A 14,889-nucleotide genomic window follows, 5' to 3' on the forward strand; every position below is an offset into this window, starting at 1 on the left:
CAGGCCAGCCAGGGCTACACCAAGAATCTCTGGGCGGGGGTGGGGGGGGTCAATGTGCCATTATATTCCACCTTCCTGGTTCTACCACTTGCAGCCCGTTTTGAAGATAATGCAATAGCAAGCCCATTCGCAGAGTGATGTCTTGGACTTGGGTCAGAAGCAGATAGGACATGCAACAAGGGTTTGGGCCACACTGGAATCTGATCTAGGCCGTTTTCTAAAGAGCAGGCAGTGTGAGGAGGAGGGGGTGGCTAGGCCACTTGGGCCAGAGGCCTGGCATCCCTCTCAGTGGCTGTTTGGTCATGGGAGCTCCCCAACCCCTCCCAGGCCCTCGGCCCTTCCTCATCCCCTCACGGCACCAATCTGTGCATGTTATTTCTTTAATGCATTTATTACCATTTGAAGGTTTTATTCAATTTTATTTCTTCGGGGATAGCATGAACAAAGTCCCCCACTGCTACAAATTAGGTAGTCAAGTTTCCCACGTTGAGGCATAAATTGAAGGGTCAGAATATCCATAGTGCAGTGGATAAGCATTACCCTGGGAAAACTGCCTTCACGGTTATGGAATCTCCCCTGACAAGTAAGTGTTGAAATGCACGTGTGCGGGCATGTGCGCGTACACACACACACACACACACACACACGTGTAAATATGTATGTGTACTATATATGTTATATATAATTATATATACATATATGTTGAAGGAGCACGCTGCCTGGCTCCCAGCTAGCTTTACCCGAAATAATTACATGGAAACTGTATTCTTTTAAACACTGCCTGGCCCATTAGTTCCAGCCTCTTATTGGCTAGCTCTTACATATTGATCTAACCCATTTCTAATATTCTGTGTAGCACCACGAGCTGGCTTACCAGGAAAGATCTTAGCCTGCATCTGTCTGGAGCCGGAGAATCATGGCGACTCCTGACTCGGCTTCTTTCTCCCAGCATTCTATTCTGTTTACTCCGCCTATCTAAATTCTACCCTATCAGAGGGCCAAGCAGTTTCTTAATTAACCAATGAAAGCAACAGATAGACAGATGACCCACCTCCATCACATATATATGTGTGTGTATATATATATATATATATATATATATATATATATATATATATATACATTTTTTTAATGAGACAAAGTCTCCCCTGTGTAAGCCAGGCTGGATTGGAACTCACAATCCTCCTGCCTCAAAATTCCAAATGCTTTAACAGGCCAGAGTCACCCCGCCTATCTCTTACCTTTTGAAATTATTGCATTTTACTACATATTTGTTATAAGTCTCCCCACAATAGAGTAACCACCTTGCCCCAGTTTGCCCAGGACTTTCCCAGTTTTTGCTCGGGAAGCTTCCTATAAATGCCAGTCTAAGCAGCCTCTGCTCAGGGTAAGTTATCTGAAGTCAGGGACTAGTCCCCTGCTGTCTCTGTGCCTGACCAGCAACCATCCCACAGCAGCTCCCAGCTCACATCAGGGATAAACAAAGACTAAAGCAGTCAACCCAATGGGGACTCAGTAGAGGAAACTCACTGTGAAGCGCAGCCGACTGACTCAGCAAGAGACAGACCTGGTGACACACTTCCATCATCTGTCAAAGCTGCATCAACACTGCCGCCTTAAGTGAGACTAGCCACCTGATTCTGCCACACTCACTGGTGTCTTTATTCCTGTCTCTATGGTTACTCAGACGCCTTCAAGGCCAGCGGCTCCTTTGCACCCCAAGATCAACACACACCATGTCTGGGGACTGGGTGATCAAGGCCAGGTGTATGTTTAGAAGTCAACCCAAAAGCACGCGTCATTTCCTTGTGGACTGAATGCCTGGAGGCAGACAGTCACATTCCCTCACCCTACAAGCTGTAGACAAAGAAAGGAGACTCTCTCTCTCTCTCTCTCTCTCTCTCTCTCTCTCTACACACACACACACACACACACACACACACACACACACACACGCTGTCTAAACAGGAGGAAGAGATGTTTCACATAGAAGGATGTTTCACAGATGGACAGGTTTCTTTTTCCTATAATAAGCAAAGTCCTACCACCTGGCCACTTAGGAAACTATAAGTTGAAAAGAGGAAGTCGGGAACCCCGCCCTGCACCCCAGGTGACTGTGAGGATGACAGTGAGCGCCTCTCCTGTGTGCCTGAGAGTGGTACCTAATTTGCTCCAGCTGTTAGGTGGGAATGTCATTTCCACCCAGACTTTGTGCACGAAGATGTTTGTTCAATCCCAGAGACCCCAAGGATTTAACCCGAAGGATAAGTGATCTTAATTTGACTTCAGATGTTAACACTTAATATTCATCCTTGAAGCCACGAAGGTAAAATGTTTCAGAGTATATCCCTTTAAACAAGAGGGTAGGGACTTTGAGTTGCACACTGCCCTATGGGACAGAGGTGTCTACCGCCTACAGCTGGCATCACAAGCCAGCGCGGTTTCTACTTCGGGAAGTGCTCCAGCTTTTTGGTTCACAGAAAGATCAACCTTGCTTGTCGTCCCTCCCTTAAAATTCCCCTGCTCTGGGCAACCTTCCCTCCGTACTTTTATTTACCTAATGCTTTCCTGCTTTTGATCTCCCTTTGTAGCCTGGGCATTCTTCCAGTCTGCCCCTCTCATGTCACCATCCCGGGAGCACACCCATCCCAAGGGCACCGTTCTGTGCTGGTCCGGGAGGTCTCCTCACAGGCACCATTGATACCTCCCCCTTCAGTCTAGACCACGAACTTCTGCGGGCAGATCCTGTGTGCTGTTAATGCTGACTGTATTCTCCCAGAGCCCAACACAGTGCTCCGCTCAACACGGGAGCTCAGTACGTACTCATGAAATTGAATCCAGGTAGAAATCGGGGCCACCTGGTCTCCATAACAAGGCCCAGGCCAGCCAGGGCTGCATAGTGAAACCCTATTTAAAAAATAAAATTGAATCCAAGTGGGACAATCTCTGAAGTTGGCAGAACAATGGAGTGAGCTGAGGAAGAAGTGTGTCAGAGCTGAGTTCCTAGTGCCTCGGTCTACCTTAGGCCTCAGATGGGTGGAATGTGGCTAATGTCACAAACATTTTCCACCAACAAGCAGTATGTGTATGTGTGTCGTGTGTGCTGAGTGTGTTTTGTGTGTTGTGCAGTGTGTGTAATTTGTGTATATGTGTGTGAATAATGTGTATGTGTTTTGTGTGTTGTGTGTGTGCAGTACGTGTGATTTGTGTGTATATGTGTGTTGTATGTGTATTGTGTGTATGTGATTTGTGTGTGCAGTGTGTGTTTTGTATATGTTATGTGTATGTGTGTTGTGTGTATGTGTTATGTGTATGTGTTGTATGTATGTGTTATGGGTGTTGTGTGTGTTTTTGTGTGTTTGCTATGGTGTCATTTATCTGGAGATTTGGAATCTCAACTGGAAAGTGTCTCTTTCAAGAATCTTACTTCATAACATGGCCATTCAGAGGGAAACCTAGGTCCAATTCTTGTATGTGCTGGGCCACAGGTCTTGCATAAGTCACTTTGACGTCAGAGAACAGGGAGCCAGAAATGGCTGTGGACTAAGAGCCACGAGGACTTGTTTGATCAAAAGATAATCACAGTGAGAAAAAGTCTGCTGTCTCCGTGGAAAAATCTCCACCATCTTCCACCAGCTGTGGCGGAGGGGTGGGGCAATGTGTAGTAATTTGCACCTCTGCCCAGAGGATGAGTTGTGTGGCATTTTCCCTGCAACACTCTGTGCTGCTGGCTGACAGCATGGAATTTCCTCCTAGACTGAGCTGGCAATGGCTCTCACAAGTAGCCAATCGGGCTGTGCAACGGCTGCAGCAGCTTGCTTGGGTCTGCTAGAGGAAGGAGGAGGGAGAGAGAGGAAGGGCCAACTTGGCTTTTGTGGTCAACACTCACCAAGTTCTGTTCATTCTGTGTGATTTCATTCCTCAGTACCCTTCATATCCACATACCCCTACCTCCCCCCGCCGCCTTCCCTCCACCCTCAATCTATCCCCACTCACTAGCATACCTGACACTTGGCCAAAGTCCTTGGTCAGGCCCTGCCTGGGCCTAGGGTTGCAGGGCTGCTCTTCCACCCCATAGAGCCTGGGGCACAGTGCTGTATAACCCAGGGAGATTGTGGTGGCCCCCATAGGCTCCTGGATTTGAAGACTTAGTCACCAGGGAGTGATACTATTTGAAAGCATTAAAAGGATTGAGAGGAGTGGCCTTGCTGGAGGAAGTGTGTCACTGGAGATGAGCTTTGAAGTTTCAAAAGCCCATGCCAAGCCCTGTCTCATTCTCTCTGCTTCCAGACCAGGATGTAACTCTCAGCTCCTGTTCCAGCACCATGCTCCCTGCCATGCTGACAATGAACTGATCCTCTGCAACAGTAAGTGAGCCCCCAATTAAATGCTTTTATAAGCATTGCTGTGGTCATGGCATCTCTTCACAGCAGTAGAACACTGACTAAGAGACAGAGGTCTTCCTGGAATGTTTGCAGAGATGCTGTCTAGCTGCTCTGATAATTAATCTTGACTGTCCACCTGACTGGACCAATAGCTACCTGGGAGTAGTAAGATTAGCCTCTGAGTGTGCATGCCGGGGGTTTCAGGGGAGGACGACATGCGGAAAAGACAGTCCCTGAATGGGGTGACACTGTCCACTAGGTTAGGGTCCCAGGTGAAGTAAAAGTAGGAACGGCAGATGGCAGCCTTTCAACGCAGAATCATGCTACAGCTCCAGGGGCTTCCAGGCGCCCTCTCTGTCTGGGCTGCATCACTGGTCTGCCTTGTTCAGAAGCTTCCAACTTCTTGCCCTGAGCACTGCTAGGTTCTCCACCTGCCCATCCACCCACCCAGCCTTCAGACAGCCATTGTGGGGTGACCCCACCTCCAATCATGTGAGCCAACCCGGCAAATCTTCTTTTATATTTAAAGCTATAATCTCCTATTGGTTCTGTTCCTCTAGAGAACCCCAACCAATACAGATTCTGCTACGACACCGCTGTGTACACAAGCACCCCAACATTCAATGGCTTATGGCAAAAATTATTTCTTCTCATGATTGTGTGGGTCAACAGGAAGTCCGATGATGGCATCTTGGTTGCTTTTGTTTTTCTTCTTATTCCTGGAACCTGAGGCCTAGCCTAGGAAGGTCCTTGTCATGGTGGCTATTGCTTAAATTTCTTCCCAGGAGGAAACATAAGCAATGCCTACTCCTCCTCCTAGGTCTCATTGATAAACTAAAGCACAGTCCCACCAAAGTTTACTCTCGGGCACCAATGTGTTTGTTAGGTCTCTTTACAGAGCATAGATGAGGGGTTACTTATAGGGTGAAAGCCTTTACTCAGCAGGGATGAGGGCTTCCATGTAGACATACGGATATGTTCCTTTTCCTCGTCTTCCTGGGACTAGATAACTTAACCCCTCCCTGTGGCCATGTGCGGAGTTGCACGCTTACAAGTGGTACTCTCTCTCATGGCCCTTCCTACCTCTCCATGAGTGGGTATAAGCCTAACTGCTGTAATTCTTTTGCAGGGGGCCACAGATGAACTCCCAAGATGGCAGACGCTTGGCTTGGGAGGAGTCACCGACAGCTCAGGGCGGAAGAAGCATGCCTCAGGCTTCTGGCAACACTACAGACACTGGTATTTTGTTAGCCAAACACTTGACCCAGTAAATGACAGAACAAAGACAAACTGTGAAGGGTGTGGTATTAGGAGAGGCAAGGGCTTGGCCAGTGTTTCCTGGTCCATGAAGCAGGACTGTGGTTGGTAGTATGGTCTGATAGAGGGATCACTGAACACTAGATATCATCACAGTCAGGCCCAGGCGAAGGTTGTTCAGCGTCACTTCCAGTTTCTCTAAACCGTAAATCTCTCTCTTTCTATTCTAAGCTCCCATGACTAATACGGCTGGAACGGCACACAGAGACCTGCCCCGCCATTGGATAAGGTACCTAGCTGCTTACTTATCCCTTCTGCCTTCCTCATTCATGATGCCAGATCCCAGAATTCTCATCCCATCCCCCAGGCCGTACCCGGACTGTGGCAAAGACCTGACCCGATATTCTACTGTTTAAACAGCTTCTGAGCCTGGTGCTGTTTCCTGAGCCACTGGGCAGGGTCCTGAGTACAGATCTGAGTGAAGCCGTCTCCAAAACCCTGCTCTTGAGGCTCAACTTTAGATTCTTGTACTTAACATAGTAATAGAAGCTACCTTCTGGAAAGGTTTTCAAACTCTCTCTCCTTCTCTCTCTCTCTCTCTCTCTCTCTCTCTCTCTCTCTCTCTCTCTCTCTCTGTGTGTGTGTGTGTGTGTGTGCCACAGCATGTGTATGAAGGTCAGAGAATAATTTGAAGGATCTCTCTCTCTCTCTCTCTCTCTCTCTCTCTCTCTCTGGACCAAGGATCAAACTTGGGTTGTAGCCTTGGCAGCAGGCACTTTACCCACAATGAGTCATCTATCTCATCAGTCCTATTTTTTCTTTTTCTTTCTTTCTTTCTTTCTTTCTTTCTTTTTTTTTTGAGATAGGGTCTCACTAACTAGTTCAAACTTCCCTGAAAGTATACAGTCCAGTCAAATTCCAGATCCTCCTGCCGCAGCCTCCTGAGTGCTAGGATTAAAGACCAGTGTCATCATATACTGCACGTGGATGGGATAGTTGTTTTATTATCATTTTATTTTAGAGTTTGTCTAAAATAAAACAGTCCAGGCTGGCCACAAACATACCATGCACCAAGTATGACCCGGGGCTTCTGATGTTCTTTTCTATATCTCCTGATTTTCTATACCTCCTGAGACCTTGGCTGTCAGGCATGCGTCACCATGCCCAGCTGGGATGTTTATTTCAAAGGTTCCATGAGTTTTTGTGCTCGTCTGTCTCCTTGTATGGGACTCCATACATCTTGGTAGGGATTTGTGTAGGTTTTCTTGGCGGTTTTCTTATTATTATTGGCGGAGGGGGTGCATGCCACCACAAACTGCAAACCCCTGAAGGTCAGAGGACAAGCTTTGGGACTCAGTTCTTTCTTTTCTCCGTGTGGATCCAGGAATCAGTCCGGGTCATCAGGCCTGGCAGCAAGTGCCTCGCCCACTGAGCCATCTAGTTGGCCCCAATTTCTTATTTTCAGTTTCATTTTTACTACCTCCAGTTGTGTGGTGGCTCTTCCCTTTTCTCCGATAACTTAGCTCTCCTGTTTAAGTTCCCTTCAGTTCCTTGTGTTGGTTTCTCGGAATTCTTCCCTGTGCTTCTCTTTATTTTTGCCTCTTTCAGGCTAGAATAAAGCTTTCCCCATGTGGCTGGTGGTCTTCAGTTCTGTGCTCCTGTAAAAACCACAATAGAGGCTTAGGAGCCTTCAAGATGTTCCCAGTGATTTCCCAAACCTATCCTCCTAGGACTCGGACTTCCTGTGTCATCCAGCCCAGTACCCCCCATCCCCCAAATACTGAGTTGAACTGGCGTATGTAAACAATGTGGCATTGCAGAAATGAGGAAGCGAGACCAGGCCACAGCATAAAAGACGTTGCAGTTTCCACCTCTCAGCTACAACTCCCTAGCAGGGAAAGCAGCCGCGATGAAAGGTTACTCAGGCAGTAAATGTCTATGCACAGATGAACAGATGAAGAGAATGTGGTGTAGACCCCACGGGATCCTATGCAGCTCTAAAAATGAATAAACCCATGGCACTTACAGGAGAAAGAATGGCCCTGGAAATCATTAAGCAAAATAAGCCAGACTCAGAAAGACAAAATGTATGGCCTCTTTTATGCGCAAAAACTAGATTTAAAATCTCTCTCTCTCTCTCTCTCTCTCTCTCTCTCTCTGTGTGTGTGTGTGTGTGTGTGTGTATGTGTGTATGTATGTGTGTGTGTGTGTGTATATGTTATCAAACTAGAAAAAGGATCATGTCAGAGGAGGAAGAGAACTCAAGAGAGGGGAGGAAGAATGGGCAACAACAGATATGTAGTAAGGTAGAGGGGAAGCGACCTAGAGAGGGAAAGACAGAGGGCTCCATGTTGAGGGAAAACATCCTAACAGGGAACATATAATGGAACAAAGCCACTCAGCTCATGGTGGCTGGGAATCAGGGTAAGAGAGGGGTGATGGGACAGGGTTCGCTTACACACGGCAGAGGTCCTTTCTCCCTTGTGACATACTTTTCCCACCACGGTCAATTCCAATACCTTGCAATAGCAACACCAGGTAGAGGCCACACCTTCAATGTCTTAGAAACCTTCCAGAGCCAATGAAAATGGACCCTGAGCCCAAATTGCCCGGCTTTGTTTCCCAGAATCGCCCTACAGAAACTGGGACATGATAAAGGCTCATTTTGATTCGGAGCCACTAAACCATGAGGCAGCTTATTATGCAGTAGTAGATATTAATTCAGAGAGGTGGAGAGGTGGTGTATGGGTAAAATGCCTGTCGTGCAAGCATGAGGACCTGAGTTCAGATCCTCAGCATCTACATAAAAGCTGGGAATGGTGTGGACCTCTGTAACCACAGAGCTGTGGGGATGTGAAGGTGGGCGTGTCCTCCAAGTCATTGGCCAGCTAGGCTCACCAAATCAGTGACCTTCAGGTTCAGCAAGAGACCCTACCCCCAAATAGTAAGGTGGAGAGCAATGTTAGAAGACATCCCAAGTTGACCTCTGCCCTCCACATACTCAAATGCATACACAAACACATGTACCCCCACACAGAAATAGTCCACACGCTAGAGAGGGAGGGAGGGGGCACGGGGGAGGGCTGCTGGCCATCTGGGCTGGAGGAGGGAATTTGAATGGCTAACTAGTCATCATCATTTAAAGCTCTAAGCAGTTGTGGGCCTTGCCCCTCCCTGTACCCAGCTTGCAGAGGTGACTGCCCTTCCTAATCTTTAGCTTCTAGTTCTTACCAGATCTCAGTTTCTTCCCCCCCCCCCCCCCCGCTCAGTCTGCTATCACTTTCCGATTTGCTTTTCCATTTCCAGACTACTGCCAGCATTGCTCCTCTGCTGCCAAGTCCTATCTTTTGTTTTGTTTCATTGTCCCTGTGGGTTTCCGCAGCTTTTGATTTACTGTCCTTTGAGCAGCGTATGAGGAGAGGACAGACTTACTGATCTTCAGTCTGCCGCATGAGGTCAAATCAGAGGCTGTCTTTGGATGTGTGGGGAAACAGATGTGGGGGTGCACAATGAAGAGGTTGAGGATGGCTTCTTCTATCATCTTCCGCCTCCGTTTTTGAGGCAGCACTTCTCACTGAATCTGGAGCACTCTGGCTAGACTGGCTGGCCAGTGAACCCTGGGGCTCCTCCCCAATGCTCCTCCCCAGTGCTAGGATTCCAGGAACATGCCCTGCATCCAGGGTCTTACATGAGTTCTTACTCTGCCAACTAACCCCCTCTACCCCATCCTCAGAGGTGACCTCTAACAGGTTTGCAAGTCTCCTTGGCTGCTGAAGACTGTGACTGCTATGGCCACTTTCTTATTTGTTTCTTTTTTCTTCCTCCATTTGCATGCGTGTGGTGAGGGGAACTGAACTCAGGGACTTGCATACATGCCCAAGTACTCTGCAACTAAGCTGCATCTTGAGAAGGATGGTTATTATACAGACAAGTGTTTAGAGGGACCCCGCAGGCCTAGGAATGTCTGTGTGCCCTGCGGGGTTGCACTAACCACAGAGGGGGCTCATCCCAGCCCTATGAAGAGACATCAAGCAGGGTGGCTGGAAAAAGGGAAGATGCTGAGAATGAAGAACCTGAATGGGTTGAAGCTGGAAGAGGAGGGGCTTGTGGGACAGCCATGAGCGTGTGAAAAAGCCCAGACCCCTCCTTTGGCACAGCTGATGCGATAAATCACCCCAGAGTTGGTATGCTGATGCCCGCCTATAATTCTAGTGTCGGAGAAGCAAAGGTACAAAAGGTTCTGTAAGTTCAGGGCCAGCCTGGTCCTTAAATAGAGAGAGTTTGGGGATAGCCAGGACTGTAAAGGGACACTTGTCTCTAGATAACTGGAGTGAGTAGAAAGAGGCCCATGGCTTCACACTGCAGGGTCTCCAGAGCAGAGGCAGACGGCCAATGCGCTGTCCAGCACACAATGAAAGAACCCTGCAGCAATGTAGCAATTAAAGCTCAGGTGATGTCTCAAGGCTGGCTGGACCTAGGCGTCCTCATTTTCTTTCTAATGTGTAGTCGGCTCTCAAGGTTGCCTGTGATCCAAGTCAGAGCAAGACACGCAAGGACAGAGAAAGGACTCTTGTTGTGGCTACTTTCCTAGAAGGCCTAACGTGTATCCATCTCCTTGATCAGGAGCAAGTTACATATTCAGATTTAGCAACAAGAATAATCAAACTGATTGATTGATTGATTGATTTTGATACTGGGGATGGAACCCAGGGCGTCATATAAACTAGGCAAGGTCCCTGCTAAAGCCACTCCCACGTCCTAGGAAATCATTATTTATTCTTGGTCATGGGGTACCCAATAAGGAAAGAGGAAGTAGAGGCGAGATACAGGGGTGTTTGACAGGTCGCAAAAGTCAGGCCTTGCATTGGAATATTCAGGGCAGAAGTGTTTCAGGCTCTCAAGAGAATGCCTCTTCTAGCTTTGCCTGCTTTGCCTACGGAGGCTCTTCCTGGAAGGAAGACAAGTCTGAGGGCAGAAATATCCTAGTTTAGAGAGTTGTGTTTATTTATTCAGAAGCCTTGGACCCAAAATCAATTAAAAAATAAAAGTAAAGACTAGCTGAGCATGCTCAGGTGGGCTGCAGCCGCGCAATAACAACGCAGGGCAGTGGAGTGCCCGTCCTTGGGTGGCCTGTGAACTAGACAAGGGAGGATCTATCCTGGTTCCTGGTCTAAAGGGTGTGCTTGTTTGAATGAGAAACGCCCCCCACAGGCTCAGGTATCTGAACACTTGGTTCCCAGTTGCAGATGCTGTTTGAAGAGGTTTGCGTGAAGCTGCCTTGCTGGAGGATCCTCCTTAGGGACAGGCTTTGAGACTATATTGCCCCATTTCCTGTTTGCTTTCTCTGCTTCATGCTTGGGTTTAAAGACATGCACTCCCAGCTTGGTGCTCCAGACACTATAGGCCGCGTGCTGCTATGCCTCCCTGCCATGATGTACCACTTATCACTCCGGAACCGTAAGCCCAAGCAAACTCTGCTATAACCTGCCTCGGTCACCGTGTGCCATCACAGAAGCAGAAAGTGACTGGCACAAAGGGATATACCGTCCATTACAGTGGGGAAGGCAGGACGGCAGGACTGGCAATGGTTGCTCGCACCAGCTAGTACAGTGCTCCTCGTGTGACCGTGTGTGCCACTCACGGCAGATCCGTGCACGCTTCTGTGACCACGGCAGTTCCGCAGCGCCCAGCTGTGATGGAGAGTATGCTCAGCCTAACGGGATCTAGAACCCACTTTGACGGTGAGCGACATCATTCCCTGGGCCGACGTTCCAGACAGAAAAAGAGAAAGCGAAGCTGAGCAGCAGCACACAGTGGTACTCTGCTTCCTGTCTGTGGGCGTGACATGGCCTCGTGCTGGATGGTCTTACGTCAACTTGACACACAAGGCAGAATTCTCTGAGAGGAGGGAACTTCAATAGAGAAAATGTCTCCAGAAGATTCGGCCTTAGGCAAACCTACAGGGCTTTTCTTAATTAATGATTAACAGGGAAGGCTCAACCCATTGTGGGTGGGCCATCCTTGGGCTGGTGGTCCTGGGTTCTATAAGAAAGGCTGAGAAAGCCAGTAAGTAATCAGAACTCCCCCATGGCATCTGCATCAGCTCCTGCCTCCAGGTTCCTGTCCTGACTTTCTTCTGATGAAAACTCTGACGAAGGAATAAACCCTTTCCTCCCCAAGGTCACAGTGTTTCATTACAGGATTAGTAATCCTGAGACCTCCCTCAGGTTCCTGCAACTGTGACTTTCGCACCATGACTGTCTAAACCCTTGAACTGCGAGCCAAACCCTCTCTCCCACAAGTTGCTTCACTGGGGTGTTTTCTCACAGCAACACACCAACCTACCCCATTCCTAGATCTGTAAGACCTCTGAGCACAAGCCTGGGTGTGCCCCAAGGCCAACTTGCCACAGCCTGCACGCTGTTTCCTGGGGGAAGAGGCCATGAACCAAGCCCATTGTTGTGGCACACACAGCCTGCTATGACAAAGAAGTCCATAACCCAAGTGCCTTGTGGTATCAGTTACTCTTCTCCTCACAGTGAGAAAACACCCAGAGAAACAGCTTGAAGAAGGGGGGATTTGTTGCGGTCTGCGGTCTAAGGGGTTACAGTTCGCCATGGTGTTATTAGCATGGCTGCGGGAACTTTTCAGGGCTGTGGCCTCAAGAACGTGAGGCATCTTGCTCACGCGGCTTAAGCAGCCAAGCAACAGCAAGGGAGGTGAATGCTGACATTCAGCTGTCTCCTTTTTCCCTTTTTATTCAGTCTGGGAATCCAGCCCACGGGATGGTACAGCCTATATTTAAGGCACTTCTTTTCTCCCCCTTAGTTAATCCTCTCTGGAAATACACCCAAAGGTATACCTCACCAGTGCCCTAGGTATTTCTTAATCCAGTCACATTGACAAGTGAAATTAACCATCGCACTCACAAACAATGGATCTTTATTACTCATGGTTCCAGAAGGCAGGGAGTCCAACACTGGCCGCTGGCGTGTTTGCATCATAGACAAGGCCTTTTCCCTGTACCTTTATGGGATGGAGGAGGATATGGGTTCCCAAGGATGCTTGTCTAAGACCCTCTCCATCTCTGCCTTCCTATCCTCTGTATCTCCAAAAGGTCCTTATTTTGGCAAGTGTTGCTGCCTACCTGCTGGGTTTTAAAAAGGCCCGAATGATACTACCATCATGGCACTGTTTTTACTAAGGTCTGGGGGTCTGTTACACTGCCTCAAAAGAACAAAAAACAAAAATAAATAAATCGAAACAATCATAGCTTGCTGATCACTGGCTGAACATTGACTATCATGAACACTGCAAGTAAAGCTCTTCTCAGACCCTGGCTCAGAGGAAAAGCAAGCATCTTGGCCATGTGTGGGATCTTCACGTGTAACTTTGTCTCCTTACTGTCCAGTGCCAGCCCCCAGCCCCAGTACCGGGGATCTGCCATCCTGTGTCATTTTATGAGAAAAGGAGGCACAAGAAATCACAACTTCCTTCTTGGTGGGGAAGACTTGGGCCTGCCCAGGGCCATGTTCTCTTTCAGGAGTTTGGGGGCTGAATGAAGGATACAAAGACCAAACACAGGGAGAAACGAGGGTGCAAAGAAGATTCCCGCCTGCCTGCTGCCCCTGCCTTCGCTCACACTGGCTTACTGTGACCCCTGGCTTCCTGCCCGATCCCACAAGACTGGGTTTGCTTCTGTTCTAGAAGCACCCCCTTTGGCTGCTGTAGGCACTTGGTTTCTGCAGCATGAACATCACTGATGTGCAGTTACTATGCCCACTGTGTAGAAGTCAAGGTGCCCGGGACAATGACCGTGATGGTTTAAATGTGAACCGTACCCCATGTTTTCACGTGTTTGATCCTCAGCTGCTGGTGATGTTTCAAGAGGCTGTGGAATCTTTAGGGGGTAGAGCCTCTAATGAAGGAAATGAGGTGGGGTGGACCTTGGGGTGCAACGGACCTTGGGGTGGAATGAACCTTGGGGTGGGATGGACCTTGGGGTAGGATGGACTTCGCCCAGCCTCACTTTCTACTTATACTCTGCTTCCTTGTGGTAGGCACAGTATGATCAGCCTCATGTTCCTGCCTGATGTGCCTTCCCTACCGTGACCAACGATGCTTTCTCTTAAACTACATCAAATAAAGTCTCCCTCCCTCGAACTGGGTTCTGGCCAGGCATTTGGACACAGAACAAGACAAGCAAAGGATACAGCAACTCTCCTGACTGCAAGGAGACAGAGGTTTATTAGTACACGGGCTAGGTAGTCCAGCGTTATCTGCATTCTGACATGCTCCAGAACCCAGGCGGCTGCTCAGTCCACAAAGAGGGTGTTTTCCACTGACCCGCTCACTGCGCATGCCTCTCCTACAGAGCGGAAATAAGGGTGGTGCCAAAGCTGTTCGAAGTTTCCCCACCTTCCCTGGCTTAGCTGACCTTTACTTTTAAACCCAGATTCCCATCTCCACTTCGTGTTCACAGAAGTGGGTTCCTTTAGTCTTCTGCACTGACAGGAGTAATTCCTCTGGAATTTGACCTTTTATAGCATGGTCCTCACTAATATTCTTTTTTAAAAAATGCTGCAAGATCCCAGCGGCAGTAGGCAGCAGAAATGCTGTAGGTCCCAAATGGTGGTAGCGGGCCATGTGGCAGCAGACAGCGGGCCCTGGGAGCAGCCAGTCCCAGGCAGAGACGGCTGCTGGTCTCAGAGCAGTGGTGGTGGGCCATGTGGCAGCAGGCAGTGGGCCCCAGGCAGAGACGGCTGCTGGTCCCTGAGCAATGGCTGGTCCTAGGCAGGGAGACACATGGCGGGCGGGCAGAAGACAGAAACATGGATAGACACGACATGCAGGGTGAGGTTGAATGTTTATTCAGGGGGTTATGGAGGAGGAAGGGTGAAAGGGGGGGACAGAGAGAGAGGGAGAAAGAGAGAGAGAGGAGGAGGAGGAGAAAGAGACAGAGAAGGGGAAGCAGAGAAGTGGGGAGAGAGACAGAAGCGAACCTGCCTCTCCTAGAGGAAGACGGAAAAGAGGAGCGAGCTCAGGCAGGAAGCTGAAGATCAGCCTGCCTCAGCGGATGGGGGAGGGAGTGGGCGTGGCTTGTCTCTTAAAGGGACCAAAACCATAGCGCTCACACTGTTGGAAAGCGGGCCCTTAGGACTTGCCTTTTTGGACGTGACGAGCCTCCTCCCCACACGGGGGGCCTGTGCCGGGAACAGGGAACGCACACCTTGAGGTTTCCTGGGGC

General features: G+C 49.0%; 1 non-coding gene across 1 annotated transcript; it reads right to left on the bottom strand.

Moving 5' to 3' along the window:
* Positions 1–426: 426 nt before the first annotated feature.
* On the bottom strand, positions 427–591 carry LOC121455502. The gene has a single exon (XR_005975521.1). It is a non-coding gene; the product is annotated as a U1 spliceosomal RNA (small nuclear RNA).
* Between the last annotated feature and the right edge of the window lie 14,298 nt (positions 592–14,889).

The sequence above is a fragment of the Microtus oregoni genome, unplaced genomic scaffold (assembly GCF_018167655.1).
Source record: "Microtus oregoni isolate MIOR12 unplaced genomic scaffold, Mior012 000013F_ref0000133, whole genome shotgun sequence".
NCBI lineage: Eukaryota > Metazoa > Chordata > Mammalia > Rodentia > Cricetidae > Microtus > Microtus oregoni.